We start from the raw sequence: 14,324 nt of genomic DNA on the forward strand, positions 1-14,324 counted from the left end.
CCATCTATCCTGGTATATGAGTTTGCTGCATGAGAATAGAATGTATATCCCCTTTGTGTGCCCCTTACCATCCTCCAGCTGTCCACCAGCTCCATATTAGCCAAGAATTTTCGAAGTGCCTTTCTCCCCGGCCCTGACTGATACCCCCCTCCTCCCGAGTGATCTAATCGCGCGTCCGGTGCAATATTGAAATCTCCTCCCACAATTACCTGCCCCCCTATAAACCCTTGAATCTCTTCCCATAGTGTGCGAAAGAATTCCCCCTGCCCTGTATTTGGGGCATATAGGTTGATCAGTGTCACCTCCTTCCCATGTATCAGTCCCTGGATAGCCACACATCTCCCTGTTGTGTCCTTGAAATCCTTTATATTAGTCATTCCACAGGTCTGTCTAAGCATTATAGCCACACCCCTACCTTCCTCCCTCCTGTCCTGGTGTACAATCATCTCAGTATACGCTCTAGAACATAACAAATGCCCATATCTGGGTCTCAAATGTGTCTCTTGCAAAATAACACATCACATCTCACCCTATTGATCTCTTTCATTACCCTCGCTCTCTTCCCGGGGTTATTAAGACCATTCACATTCCAGGAACCCACCTTCAAGTCAACCCCCTCCCCCAGATCCCCCCTTCCCTCCCTGCCCTACCCTCCCTCTCCCCCCTCCTGCACCCCTCTCTTACCCGACATGATTACTACTGTCAGGCAAAAAGGAGGCTCCGCCGTACCCCCGAGGCCCCTTAGCCTCCTATTCCCCAAACCCCTCCCCCTTTAACCTTTATTGTGCCATTTGGGATCCCCCCGCCACCCTCGCCTCCCTTATTACTCTTCCATCCCCCTCATTCCTTGTACACTTTATTCACATCATTTATTGAATTGGACACTGGACCCCCTCACCTTGATCTTACTCCTCTTGTCTCCCTTGTGGGGTCCCACAGCAGCCCACCTCCCCCTCCCCAGGCCAACTTCCCCCATCATGTAAACAGTCAATTTCCTGGACATGTCCTTCATATTCATCTTAATACTGTCTCTCTTGGTCTTCAGGAAGCGCTTCTGTCACCCTTCTTTCCTCGACTTACTGCCACCTGCCATGCCGAGTCCGGTCGTGGATCCTCTGCCCTTTGTGACTGCTGCACTTGGGTGGGGACTCCCTCGCAGCCCAGTGCTCTAAGTGCTGCCCATGCTTCCTCCGGCGTTTTCACTTTTTTCGACTTCCCCGCCACTGTGAGACACACTGCAAAAGGGAATAGCCATCTATACCGGATCCCTTTGTTTCGCATGAACCCTGTCACCTCTCGCATTGTCCTTCTCTTCTGCAGGGTTACTCCAGCCAGATCTTGATATACTCCTATCTTGTAGGTTTTCCATGTTATCACCTTCTGTTGCCTGGCTTTAGCCAGGATCCATTCTTTGGTGGGAAAGTCTAAAAAGCATGCAATCATGTCTCTAGGTGCCAATTCTCGCTGTGGTCCCGTGCTTCGATGCACTTTTTGTAGGCGGATCTCCTGCTGCGCACCCTCCTCTTCCGGATTCAGGATAAACTGGCACAATTCCTTCATTACTGCTTCCGAGTTAGTGAAAATGTCCAGCTCTGGGATTCCTTTAAACCGCAGGTTGTTTAACACTTGTCCTGTCTCAAGGAGCAGATACCAGGTCTGGTGGGCATGCGGGAGGCTATCTGAAACAAAGCCTCTTGTGAAGTAACACACTTAAGCACTGGCCAGATCAAACGGAGTGTCATCCAGAGGAGGTCGAGGGAAGCTGTCTCTTGGGGTGTCTGTCTCACAGATATAGATTTAATAGAAATGGTGGATGTTATGATAATTCTCGCATTCTCATCGCCTATTTTGGCAGGGTTGGGAAGGCAGAGGGGGGAATGGGGGGAAATATTAGTTGAAGAAGAGTTTTTAGATAAGGGGACTAACAGAGAGTGATGGGGTGGGGAAGGGGGGGCACATGTTAATAATTTGATGATGGCATGTTGTTCACTGATTTAATTGATAGCTTTGATATACCTGCGAGTTCGTACACCTTGATTGCACTTAAATGTATTATGAACTGTCATCAATAAAAAAGCATTGAAACATAAACCGCAGGTTGTTGCGGCGGGATCTATTTTCTAGATCTTCCACCTGGTCTTTTAATTGTTGGATCTCCGCTGTTTCGACATGTGTCTCCGTCCGTTTTTTCTTTGTTTCAGCCTGCACTCGTTCAAGCTTTTCCTCCACCTCCTCCACTCGTGTTCCCAGGTCTCGGATTTCCGCCCGTATCTCCCTGAGCGTATTTTGGACATCTGTTCGGTATCCCGCCAGTTCCGACTTCAATTCTTTAAACCAGCCCACCACATCCGCTTTTGTAATCTCTTCAGTGTTTTCCCCCTCGTCTCTGTGAGTCTCATCTTCCGAGTCCGATGGGATGACACTCAGCTTCTCCACTCCTTGGCTATTACCTGCTGTCTCTGGTTTCCCATTACTAGTCGGATCCGCCGTGTATCTAAATTTTTCAAGGCTCTTTCTTGGTGGCATCTTGAAGCGCTGCTCTCTTTATTCCCCCTCCTCCTTCGCCCCGACTTCTTGGGTTGCGACTGTTTGCTTTGCACTCTTCTCCTTTGGCACTTTATCACCAGGCAATACTTTCAAGCATACCCCTACTTTGGCTGCTGCACTTAATCTGCTGTCCCGCAGCTATCCCACCGGCAATTGTTTCTGTCCATTGCCTGGTCTGAGCCTATTTCTTTAACTCCAAGGCCAAGCCTCTCTCTGCCACTGGATTCCTCTGTTACTGTGACTGTTGGGCTTTTCAAACTGCTTTATGTCCTGTTTCTCTTGAAACTGCTGCCCTCTTGCCTCTGTTGTTCCCGGGGTCCTTTTCCTCTCGTTGGAGCGCTCCCTTTCACCTCTACTGTCCTCTCCCCCCTGCTTCTTCTACTGCTCCCCTTGTATCACTCCCAGCATATTCACCACGAGTCATGTGGGGGAGGGGAAGAAGGGATGCAGCGCGAACCTCTGTTTATTCCGGTCCCACCAGTCTCCACTCTTCGGCGCTCTCTCTCACTATCGCTACTTCTACAAGCTGCCCGCTGATGTGGGGGGGGGGGGGGGGAGAGCGCTACCTGGGTGGCTCGACTGTGGGGCTTCTACCTCCATCTCGCTACTCTCTCGTCCGGCCGCATCTTGTCCGGCCTTCGGTGTTCTTCGGGACGATTCCCGGGTCTCCTTGAGTTGCTCGCCGCTGTCGTGCCTACCCCGTCTTCCCCCTACTCTCGCACCCAGCTGTACTCTGGTTTGGGGGGGGGGTCCAGCGCACTCTATTCCAGGGGCCTCGCCAGGGGTCTCGCGGAGCTCACTCCTCTGCGGCCATCTTGGATTGCGGCTCCACCGGAAGCCTCGGATTAGAAGATATTTTAGGTTCTGTTGAAAGTCTAATATGTAACTTACACTGTATTATGTTTATTAGATCACTGTAGATCAGAGTTCCCAATCCAGTCCTTGGGACACACCTAGTCAATCAGGTTTTTAATATACTCACAATGAATTTGCATGAGATAGACTAGTATACAATGGAGGTAGAGCTTGTAAATTTATCTCATGCGTATTTGTGGATATCTTGAAAAACAGATTTGTCTGGTGTGTCCCGAGGGCTGGGTTGAGATCCCCTGCCATAGATGGAATGTATAATGCTGATCCCCATTTGGAGTATCAGGTATTCAAGCAGGATACACATTTTAAAATAAAGGGGGGTCCATGGTGCCAAAAGCCTTCATTCACAATTAGCTAATTTTTCTGTCCCCTTTTTAATTCCATTCTAGTTTATTCCAGCCATCATAGAGACTATTCTCAGCCAGGGACCACACACTACAGGTCCTTCCACAACCTGGGTCATGTACTCCCTGAGCCTGGTCACTACAAGGCAGGGAATTCTGTGTAGCCACTTCTACCCTTTAGGAATTATACACACTGCCTCTACAGTACCTCCAGTCCTAGTTAGCCACAGAAGCAGGTTTCAAACGGGGTTCTCCACATGGCAATGCACACCACAGCCAATGAATCACTGGTGTAGACCACTGGTTTCCAAACCTGCCCTGGGGGACCCCTGAACCACTTGGGTTTTCAAAATATTTGCAGTGAATATACAGGAGACAGATTTGCAAGTTTGCAGGTACAGGTTACTAATACCTGTACATAATGTTAAATCGCTTGATTGTAATCTGAGAAAGCCAGTATATTTTATTTTGTTACATTTGTACCCTGCGCTTTCCCACTCATAGCAGGCTCAATGCGGCTTACATATTGTATACAGGTACTTATTTGTACCTGGGGCAATGGAGGGTTAAGTGACTTGCCCAGAGTCACAAGGAGCTGCCTGTGCATGAAGTGGGAATTGAACTCAGTTCCTCAGTTCCCCAGGACCAAAGTCCACCACCCTAATCACTAGGCCACTCCTCCACTCAAATCCCATCCCTTAACCCCTAACCCCCCCCCCCCCCGTTTAGGCTTTACAGATGGTTCAAAACTCTGCTGAATGACTCTAATTAATTAATTAATGTGTTTATTGGGATATATCAAGTGCCTTTATGAAGAGAGTTCCCCAAGGTGGTGTATAGCAGGTAAAGCTTGACATAAAACTTACAATTCTGTTAACAGCATAAGAATAGTAAAATGACCAAACGTAAGCATAAATACAATTAATGAGGTAAACTTGGGGATGGTAAATTAAATCCTAGTAATAGGACTAACATGGTACAATATCATAAATATACAAATTTAACAACAATTTTTTTATTTATTTTTTGTTACATTTGACCCCTGTGCTTTCCCACTCATGGCTGTCTCCTCAGCTCGAAACATTGGGGTCATCTTTGACTCTTCTCTCTCCTTCTCTGCTCTATCCAGCAGATCGCCAAGACCTGTCGTTTCTTTCTTTACAACATCCGTAAATCCGCCCCTTCTTTCCGAGCACTCTACCAAACCCTCATCCATACCTTGTCACCTCTCGTTTAGACTACTGCAATCTGCTTCTTGCTGGCCTCCCACTTAGTCACCTCTCCCCTCTCCAATCGGTTCAAAACTCTGCTGCCCGTCTCGTCTTCTGCCAGGGTCGCTTTACTCATACTACCCCTCTCCTCAAGTCGCTTCACTGGCTCCCTATCCGTTTTCGCATCCTATTCAAACTTCTTCTACTAACCTATAAATGTACTCACTCTGCTGCTCCCCAGTATCTCTCCACACTCGTCTTTCCCTACACCCCTTCCCGTGCACTCCGCTCCATGGATAAATCCTTCTTATCTGTTCCCTTCTCCACTACTGCCAACTCCAGACTTCGCGCCTTCTGTCTCGCTGCACCCTACACCTGGAATAAACTTCCTGAGCCCCCTACGTCTTGCCCCATCCTTGGCCACCTTTAAATCTAGACTGAAAGCCCACCTCTTTAACATTGCTTTTGACTCGTAACCACTTGTAACCACTCACCTCTACCTACCCTCCTCTCCTCCTTCCTGTACACATTAATTGATTTGATTTGCTTACTTTATTTTTGTCTATTAGATTGTAAGCTCTTTGAGCACGGACTGTCTTTCTTCTATGTTTGTGCAGCGCTGCGTACGCCTTGTAGCGCTATAAAAATTCTAAATAGTAGTAGTAGGATTTATTTACCGCCTTTTTGAAGGAATTCACTGAAGGCAGTGTAGAATATGAATAAATCAAACATGAGCAATAGACAATTTCAGCAGTAAAAATATTCAAATAACAATACATAGAATACTACTTACAATTAGTTAGGTAAGAGAGTAAGAGGAGTTAGAAAGTAAGGTGACTAATTTAAAGAAAGTTGCACTTGAGGTCAGAGAGATGGTTATGTATAGATAAGTAAGAGTAAGAGGAGTTAGAAAATAAAGGGCCTTTTTACCAAGCTGCGGCAAAATGTGTGTTTTACACATCTGCCGAGGCCCCCTTTTACCGCAGCTGGTAAAAGGAACGTCTCGCTTTCCGACAGGAAATGGCCGGGCAGCAAGTAAAGCACTTGCCGCACGGCCATTTTTTGGGGGGGGGGGGGGGGAGTCCCATTGAGGCACTAGAACATTCAAATCACCTCTCCTCTGTTTGCTAGGTGCACTGGCTTTCCATTAGGCAGCAGATTTGTGTTCAAATTTGCTGTCTGATTTTTCATGCTCTGCAGCATGATGGCCCTTTTTATTTAAGAGACTGCTTGACAATTCAATAGACTGTGAGGACATTGCGATCTGTGGAACAATATCTTTATTGGTTCTGCCCATCTCACAAGTGAGATTGACTGAGATTGACTGACTTGACAATCAGCCTTTTCTGTTTCAGGCGCCAATCTTTGATATCTTTGAGCGTAGCTTTTCTAAGATAAGTGTAGAAGGTATTCAAGCAGGGTCCAGGTAGGATTGTACTTCCTACTTCAATGGAGAGACAGCCACAGCTGCTCTCTCACATGAGAAACCAATTAATTGTATCTGAATTGGCAAGTAATCCAATTGCTTTCTCATAAGTAGCTTTGAGTCTTTTATATCTACTAATTGGCTTTGGCATTAGAGACTCAAACCACAGAGAACACCTATGTGTAGCTGTGGTGCTATATTCTCATAACCAATTGATTGTACATGTTGCTTGTATATTCCTTGGAGTCTCAGATATAGAGGTAATTTCATGAAGCAATATTCTGTACTCCCAGTGAGGTAACACTGATCTGTTAATTGTACAAATACTTGATGAGGTATCTAATAAAGAGCAAACTGATGCAGACTTGGGTTATTTATTACTTCTAGGTATTGGTGGATGTACCACCGTCTTGGGAGGGAAAAAATATACCCTTAAAACTTTACAGTTCCAGGAGGTTGATCTGAAGAGCTTTTTCCTGAAGGACCAAGCCCTTGAGTGTGAAGCCAATCTACATGAGCTCCCCACCCCAGGAAGGATGCATCCATCGTCAGCACTTTTTGTGACTGAGGAATTTGGAATGGACGACCCAAGGTCAAATTGGATTGAATCATCCACACTGAAGGGAATTCCGAAAGTAGGTGGGCAGTTGGATTACATCCGTAGATCCCATGCAGCTTGATACCACTGGGAAGCTAGGGTCCATTGAGCTGATCTCATATTGTAGACGTGCCATGGAGTTACATGAACTGTGGAGGCCATTGTGCCCCAGTAGTCTCAACATCTGCGACTGTCCATGATCTGTTGAGACATCGAACCATGGACAACAGGGACAGGAGGTTGTCTGCCCTTACGTCGGGAAGATAAGCTCCGAGCTGTCTTTGTGTCAACAGAGCCCCAGTGAATTTTCAACTTCTGTACTGGGGTGAGATGGGACTTGAGTAATGGATACGAAAACCCAGTAGCTCTAGCAACTGAATAGTCATTCGCATGGACTGTAGAGGCCTGCTTCGAGGTGCTCTTCACCAGCCCAATCGTCGAGATAAGGGAACACATGCACTCCTCGTCTGCATAGCGACGCTGCTACTACCACCAGATACTTTGTAAACACTCTGGGCGCAGGATGCTAGACCCAATAGGCAATACCCCGGTACTGAAAGTGCTGAGTTCCCAGCCGAAAATGAAGATATTCCTGTGAGCTGGAAGAATCGAGATATGTGTGTAAGCATCCTTTAAGTCCAGACAGCATAGCCCAATCGTTCCTGAATCATGGGAAGAAGGGTGCTAGGGAAACCATCCTGAACTTTTCTCGAACCAGAAATTTGTTCAGGCCCCTTAGGTCTAGGATGGGACGATCCCCCTTTCTTTTTCTGCACAAGGAAGTACCTGGAATAGAATCCCAACCCCTCTTCCCGTGGTGGTGGAACGGGTTTCGACTGCTTTAAGCCTTTAGAAGAACGGAGAGTTCCTCTAAGTGGAGTGGAGGAGTAGCCTAGTGGTTAGTGCAGTGGACTTTGATCCTGGGGAACTGAATTCGATTCGCACTGCAGCTCCTTGTGATTCTGGGCAAGTCACTTAACCCTCCATTGCATCTGGTACAAAATAAGTACCTGAATATATGTAAACCGCTTTGAATGTAGTTGCAAAAACCTCAGAAAGGTGGTATATCAAGTCCCATTTCCCTTCCCCCCCCCCCCCCCCCCCCCCCCCCCCCCCCCCCCCCCCCCCCCCCCCCCCCCCCCCCCCTCTGCAAGTACCTGTTTGTGCTGGGAGCTGTAAGAATGAGCTCCCAGTGGGCAATTTGGAGGTTTGGATTCCAGATTGAAGGTGTATCCTAACCAGACTATTTGAACAACCCACCAGTCAGAGGATATGAGAGGCCACCTTCGGTGAAAAATTATCAACCTCCCCCCCGACCGGCAAGTTGTCAGGTACAGACACTTTTATTGAGGCTATGCTTAACTGGAGCCAGTCAAAGTCCGTCCCTTGCTTTTGCTGGGAGCAGTATGGGCCTTAGAAGCATGCTGTTGACGAGGAATGAGCGCAATGGGGCTGCGCCTGGGAAGGCTGCGAGAGCAGGAGTGTACCTACGCCTAGGATAGGAATAGGGAGCACTTCTCTTCCCTCCAAATACCTCATAGATGAGGAGGCAGTAGCAGAAGGCGCCCGGTGGGAGAGAGAATCCATAGCATCATTATGCTTCTTGATCTGATCAACAAGATCCTCTACTTTTTCACCAAAAAGGTTGTTCCCCCAGCAAGGAACATCCGCCATTCGCTGCTGGACAGAACGATCCAGGTCAGAGACACGCAGCCATGAGAGTCTGTGCATCACTATACTCTGAGCAATGATCCTGGATGCTACATCAAAAGTGTCAAAAGTACCCCTAGCCAGGAACTTTTGACACGCCTTCTGCTGCCTGACCATCTGGCGAAAAGGCTTGGCCAGCTCCGTAGGGAGTGCATCAACCAAACTCAACAGATGCCGTATCGAGTTCCGTAAGTGCACACCAGGGGCATAGCCAGACTTCGGCGGGAGGGGGGTCCAGAGCCCGACGTGAGGTGGCACATTTTAGCCCCCCCGGCGCTGCCGACCCCCCCCCGGTGCCATTGCCGACCCCCCCCCCCCCCACACCATCACCAACAACTTTGACCCTCCCCTGCCGATGACCCTCTCAACCCCCCTCCCGCCACCAACCCGCCCGTCACCATCTGCTACCTTTGCTGGTGGGGGACCACAACCCCGCCAGCCCAAAGTCTTCTTCCTTCGTTTTGTTTCTGAGTCAGACTCACAGAAACAGGGCGCCGGAAGAAGTCTCTAGAACTCCTGGCTATCTTGAGGGTGGAATCCACCACCATGGAATTGTGGGGTAACTGAGACCTCATCAATCCAGGTTCACCATGGATCCAATACTGGGATTCAGCTTTCTTTGGGACCACAGGGCCAGAGAAAGGGGTCGACCAGTTTCGCATAAGGACTTCCTTCAGTACCTTATGCAGAGGAACTGTCACGGCCTCTTTAGGTGGAGAAGAATAATCCAGGACCTCGAGCATCTCAGTCCTGGGCTCATCCTCAACCTCACAGGGAAGGCCATAGCTGTAGCCATTTCCTGGACAAAAGAGGAAAAAGATAGACTCTCCGGTGGAGATAGTTTCCTCTCTGGCAGAGCGGGAAGGATCAGAGGGAATCCCAAAGGACTCATCAGAAAAAAAGTACCTCGGATCTTCCTCTGACTCCATGAACGCTCCTGCTCAGTGTCGGATAAAACCTGTGTTAAGGTACATCGACACTGAACCTGCCTCGACGCCAAGGAACGATGTCCTCTATGGCGATGTCACGAGGCCGACACCCGGTCCGACTACGGCAAAGCTCCTTCCACCGACGTCGAAGGAGAGTCGACATGGGTGGCAGCCATTGATGATGCAAGCAGGCGGGCACCGCGGTCAGGGACCTCACCGCAGGAGAAGGGCCAGACACAGATGCAGCAGACGGTACAGAAGGCGCAAGCACCCCCAACACCAAAGCTGATTGTCGTAGCAGTCCCTCCAGAAGTTCTGGAAATAAGGCTCGGATGCGCTCATCGAGAGCCGCCATCGGAGAAGGCTGCGGGGCCAGTGGAACCGGGCTTCTAGGAGACCGATGCATCAGCACCTCCTGTATTGAGGGGGAGTGATCCTCTCGGCGCCAACGCTTCTCGGGTGCCGACTCTCTCGACGCCCCAGAGCTCCTGGTACCATGTGTCGAAGAAGAACGATGACGGTGCTTCTTCGCCTTGCTTGATGCCCGTCATCGAGACTCCTTGGTACCGATGAGGACGTGGAATCCTCACGTCTCCTTGGGGCCGGGTCCGACGAAGGTCGGTCCCGTAGGGCCTGCATAACAGGAGGCCTCGAGGCAGGTGGAGACCCACTCGATGCCTCACTGCTCCCAGCGCGAGTTGGTCTCTCAGCAGCCATTACCTCTCTTCCTAACATCGATGCTCCTTTCGATGTCGATGCCGCCGACCCCAGAACCGATGTCGATGTTGAAGGACCGGATCGAGCCCCAAAAAGCTTTTCTCATTGGGCTTCTCGAGACGCTTGGGTCCGTTTCTTCATACAAGACACAGACTAGAAGCGGTTTGGGCTATGGTCGAGCCCAAGGCACTGGATATACCAGGCGTGGGTATCGGTACCTGAGATGGTCCGGTTGCACTGATTACAATGTTTGAGAAGCCGCTGGGTGTCTTTGATGACATGGAAGGAAAAACGGCTTTAGCAAAATCAAACGACGTGATTGTGTCAAAAAAGAGAAGGGCACAAAAGGGGAGAAAACCCGACCACGCGGCCTAAAGGCCGGCTGCGTCGAAAAGAAAGTAAACTTAAAATACAAAAAAAAAATACTAAAAGTAACTATGGGAATATATATATATATATTTTTTTTTTTAAGAAAATGATTAAAATAATAAAAGAAATAAAAGAAATAGTCGTCAGATTCTGTTCCTGGGCCAAGTACGAGGAGAACAGAAAAAAATCCTGTTGCCTCGTCGCGGACAAAAAAGAACTGAGGAGGCACGCTCACACGACGGGCGAGAAGTCATACTCAATGTGGAAACTTAAAAGGATCAAACCTTACTTCCCAAGGGAAATATTCCAAAGCCTGGTACAATCAATGGTGCTAAGTCATCTAGATTATTGGAAAGCCATCTATGCCGGATGCAAAGAACAAATCATTAAGAAACTTCAGACAGCTCAAAACACAGCAGCCAGACTCATATTTGGGAAAGCAAAATACGAAAGCGCCAAACCCCTAAGAGAAAAGCTACACTGGCTCCCTTTAAAAGAACGAATTGCGTTCAAAGTTTGCATCCTGGTCCACAAAATCGTTCACGGGGAAGCTCTGACCTATATGTCAGACCTTGTAGACTTGCCTACTAGGAATGCAAAAAGATCATCACGAACATTCCTCAATCTCAACTACCCCAGTTGCAAAGGACTGAAATATAAATCCACATACGCATCCAGCTTCTCCTACGTATGCATGCAACTATGGAACGCATTACCGAAGGCCATAAAATCAATACATGACCTAACAATCTTCCGTAGACTACTGAAAACAAACCTGTTCAAGAAGGCTTACCATAATGTTCCATCTTATATGCAAAATAGACTTTACACGAACTAGACAAAACCGAACTCTTGTCACTTGACTGTTTAACCTAACTGCTATTAAAGAAAGCTACACAATACGCACTACCAATCTATTTCCTAAATTGAAGATGACATCTCTATAGTCGACGACTTAACATGCTACAACTCATCTTATCACTTAGAAACCTCTATGCAATGTCATAATGCATTCCTCTGTACCATGTATGTATGCACCTTGATGCAAAATCATTTGTATGCAATACCACAATGTATTGCTCTTTACCATGTACAGTGGGGGAAATAAGTATTTGATCCCTTGCTGATTTTGTAAGTTTGCCCACTGACAAAGACATGAGCAGCCCATAATTGAAGGGTAGGTTATTGGTAACAGTGAGAGATAGCACATCACAAATTAAATCCGGAAAATCACATTGTGGAAAGTATATGAATTTATTTGCATTCTGCAGAGGGAAATAAGTATTTGATCCCCCACCAACCTGTAAGAGATCTGGCCCCTACAGACCAGGTAGATGCTCCAATCAACTCGTTACCTGCATGACAGACAGCTGTCGGCAATGGTCACCTGTATGAAAGACACCTGTCCACAGACTCAGTGAATCAGTCAGACTCTAACCTCTACAAAATGGCCAAGAGCAAGGAGCTGTCTAAGGATGTCAGGGACAAGATCATACACCTGCACAAGGCTGGAATGGGCTACAAAACCATCAGTAAGACGCTGGGCGAGAAGGAGACAACTGTTGGTGCCATAGTAAGAAAATGGAAGAAGTACAAAATGACTGTCAATCGACAAAGATCTGGGGCTCCACGCAAAATCTCACCTCGTGGGGTATCCTTGATCATGAGGAAGGTTAGAAATCAGCCTACAACTACAAGGGGGGGGAACTTGTCAATGATCTCAAGGCAGCTGGGACCACTGTCACCACGAAAACCATTGGTAACACATTACGACATAACGGATTGCAATCCTGTAGTGCCCGCAAGGTCCCCCTGCTCCGGAAGGCACATGTGACGGCCCGTCTGAAGTTTGCCAGTGAACACCTGGATGATGCCGAGAGTGATTGGGAGAAGGTGCTGTGGTCAGATGAGACAAAAATTGAGCTCTTTGGCATGAACTCAACTCGCCGTGTTTGGAGGAAGAGAAATGCTGCCTATGACCCAAAGAACACCATCCCCACTGTCAAGCATGGAGGTGGAAATGTTATGTTTTGGGGGTGTTTCTCTGCTAAGGGCACAGGACTACTTCACCGCATCAATGGGAGAATGGATGGGGCCATGTACCGTACAATTCTGAGTGACAACCTCCTTCCCTCCGCCAGGGCCTTAAAAATGGGTCGTGGCTGGGTCTTCCAGCACGACAATGACCCAAAACATACAGCCAAGGCAACAAAGGAGTGGCTCAGGAAGAAGCACATTAGGGTCATGGAGTGGCCTAGCCAGTCACCAGACCTTAATCCCATTGAAAACTTATGGAGGGAGCTGAAGCTGCGAGTTGCCAAGCGACAGCCCAGAAACTCTTAATGATTTAGAGATGATCTGCAAAGAGGAGTGGACCAAAATTCCTCCTGACATGTGTGCAAACCTCATCATCAACTACAGAAGACGTCTGACCGCTGTGCTTGCCAACAAGGGTTTTGCCACCAAGTATTAGGTCTTGTTTGCCAGAGGGATTAAATACTTATTTCCCTCTGCAGAATGCAAATAAATTCATATACTTTCCACAATGTGATTTTCCGGATTTAATTTGTGATGTGCTATCTCTCACTGTTACCAATAACCTACCCTTCAATTATGGGCTGCTCATGTCTTTGTCAGTGGGCAAACTTACAAAATCAGCAAGGGATCAAATACTTATTTCCCCCACTGTATGTATACAACTAAATGTATTACCATTTGAAATTCTGTACCCGGAAATGGCGATCGCCATCAAGGCATAATGTAAGCCACATTGAGCCTGCAAACAGGTGGGAAAATGTGGGATACAAATGCTACAAATAAAATAAAAATAAATAAAATCTGTGCATGTGCGCGTGCGCCAGAAAACTCTGGCAAAACGTTTTAATTTTGCTGGTGAAAATTTGCCATTTCCTAGGCCGACGCAGACGTCGACCCACATGTGAGAACAAGCAGCCTGTTTGTCCTTGGAGAATAATAATAACAACAGAATGCATTAGAAAGAAGAGGGATGACCCCAAAAAGAACTGAAAGATGGCAACTACCTGCCCAGCGCACTGTGTAGAACAGCAAATTACCACCTGTCCACTGCTCTTATTAATCACATTTTCCAGAAGGCTTATCACACAAGCACTCAGCCTGAGGATTTACATTTCTCTCAAAATCAAAATGAAATTAAGAGCTTTAAGAATAAATCCTGTTATTCAATGGAAAAAATGATTTATTTAGACACAAACACTGCCAGTTACTTTGTAAGTGCAATATTCAGCTGGGTGTCGCTGGGTACAGTCAATCAGACAAACCTTTTCAATATGTTTTTAAGTACTGTACCATTTGAAATTATCAGAAAATTCAGGCTAAAGCAGACCTACAGAAAGCGCACATGTAGCATGCATAATGCCTTAAAAAGTGTCTGGGATCCTTTCCGATTCTCATACACTTCTAAGGGAGTCAAGTGCATCAAAACTATGTGCAGTGTGATGTGATGTGTTTATTGGTGTAAGACATTCAGCTTTGGGTATCAGACCACTTGAGATCCAAAGTGATTGATCCCATGTGTGAGACCATGATGCATTTAAACTCTCCTCAGATCCAGGTCTTAAG

General features: G+C 47.4%; 1 protein-coding gene across 1 annotated transcript in view; it reads right to left on the reverse strand.

The window, feature by feature from the left end:
- Nucleotides 1-14,324, reverse strand: part of JSRP1 (junctional sarcoplasmic reticulum protein 1) — a 147,348-nt gene that overhangs the window by 38,373 nt on the left and 94,651 nt on the right. The gene's annotated exons all lie outside the window — the stretch shown is intronic.

This window comes from Microcaecilia unicolor, chromosome 11 (genome assembly GCF_901765095.1).
Source record: "Microcaecilia unicolor chromosome 11, aMicUni1.1, whole genome shotgun sequence".
Lineage (NCBI taxonomy): Eukaryota > Metazoa > Chordata > Amphibia > Gymnophiona > Siphonopidae > Microcaecilia > Microcaecilia unicolor.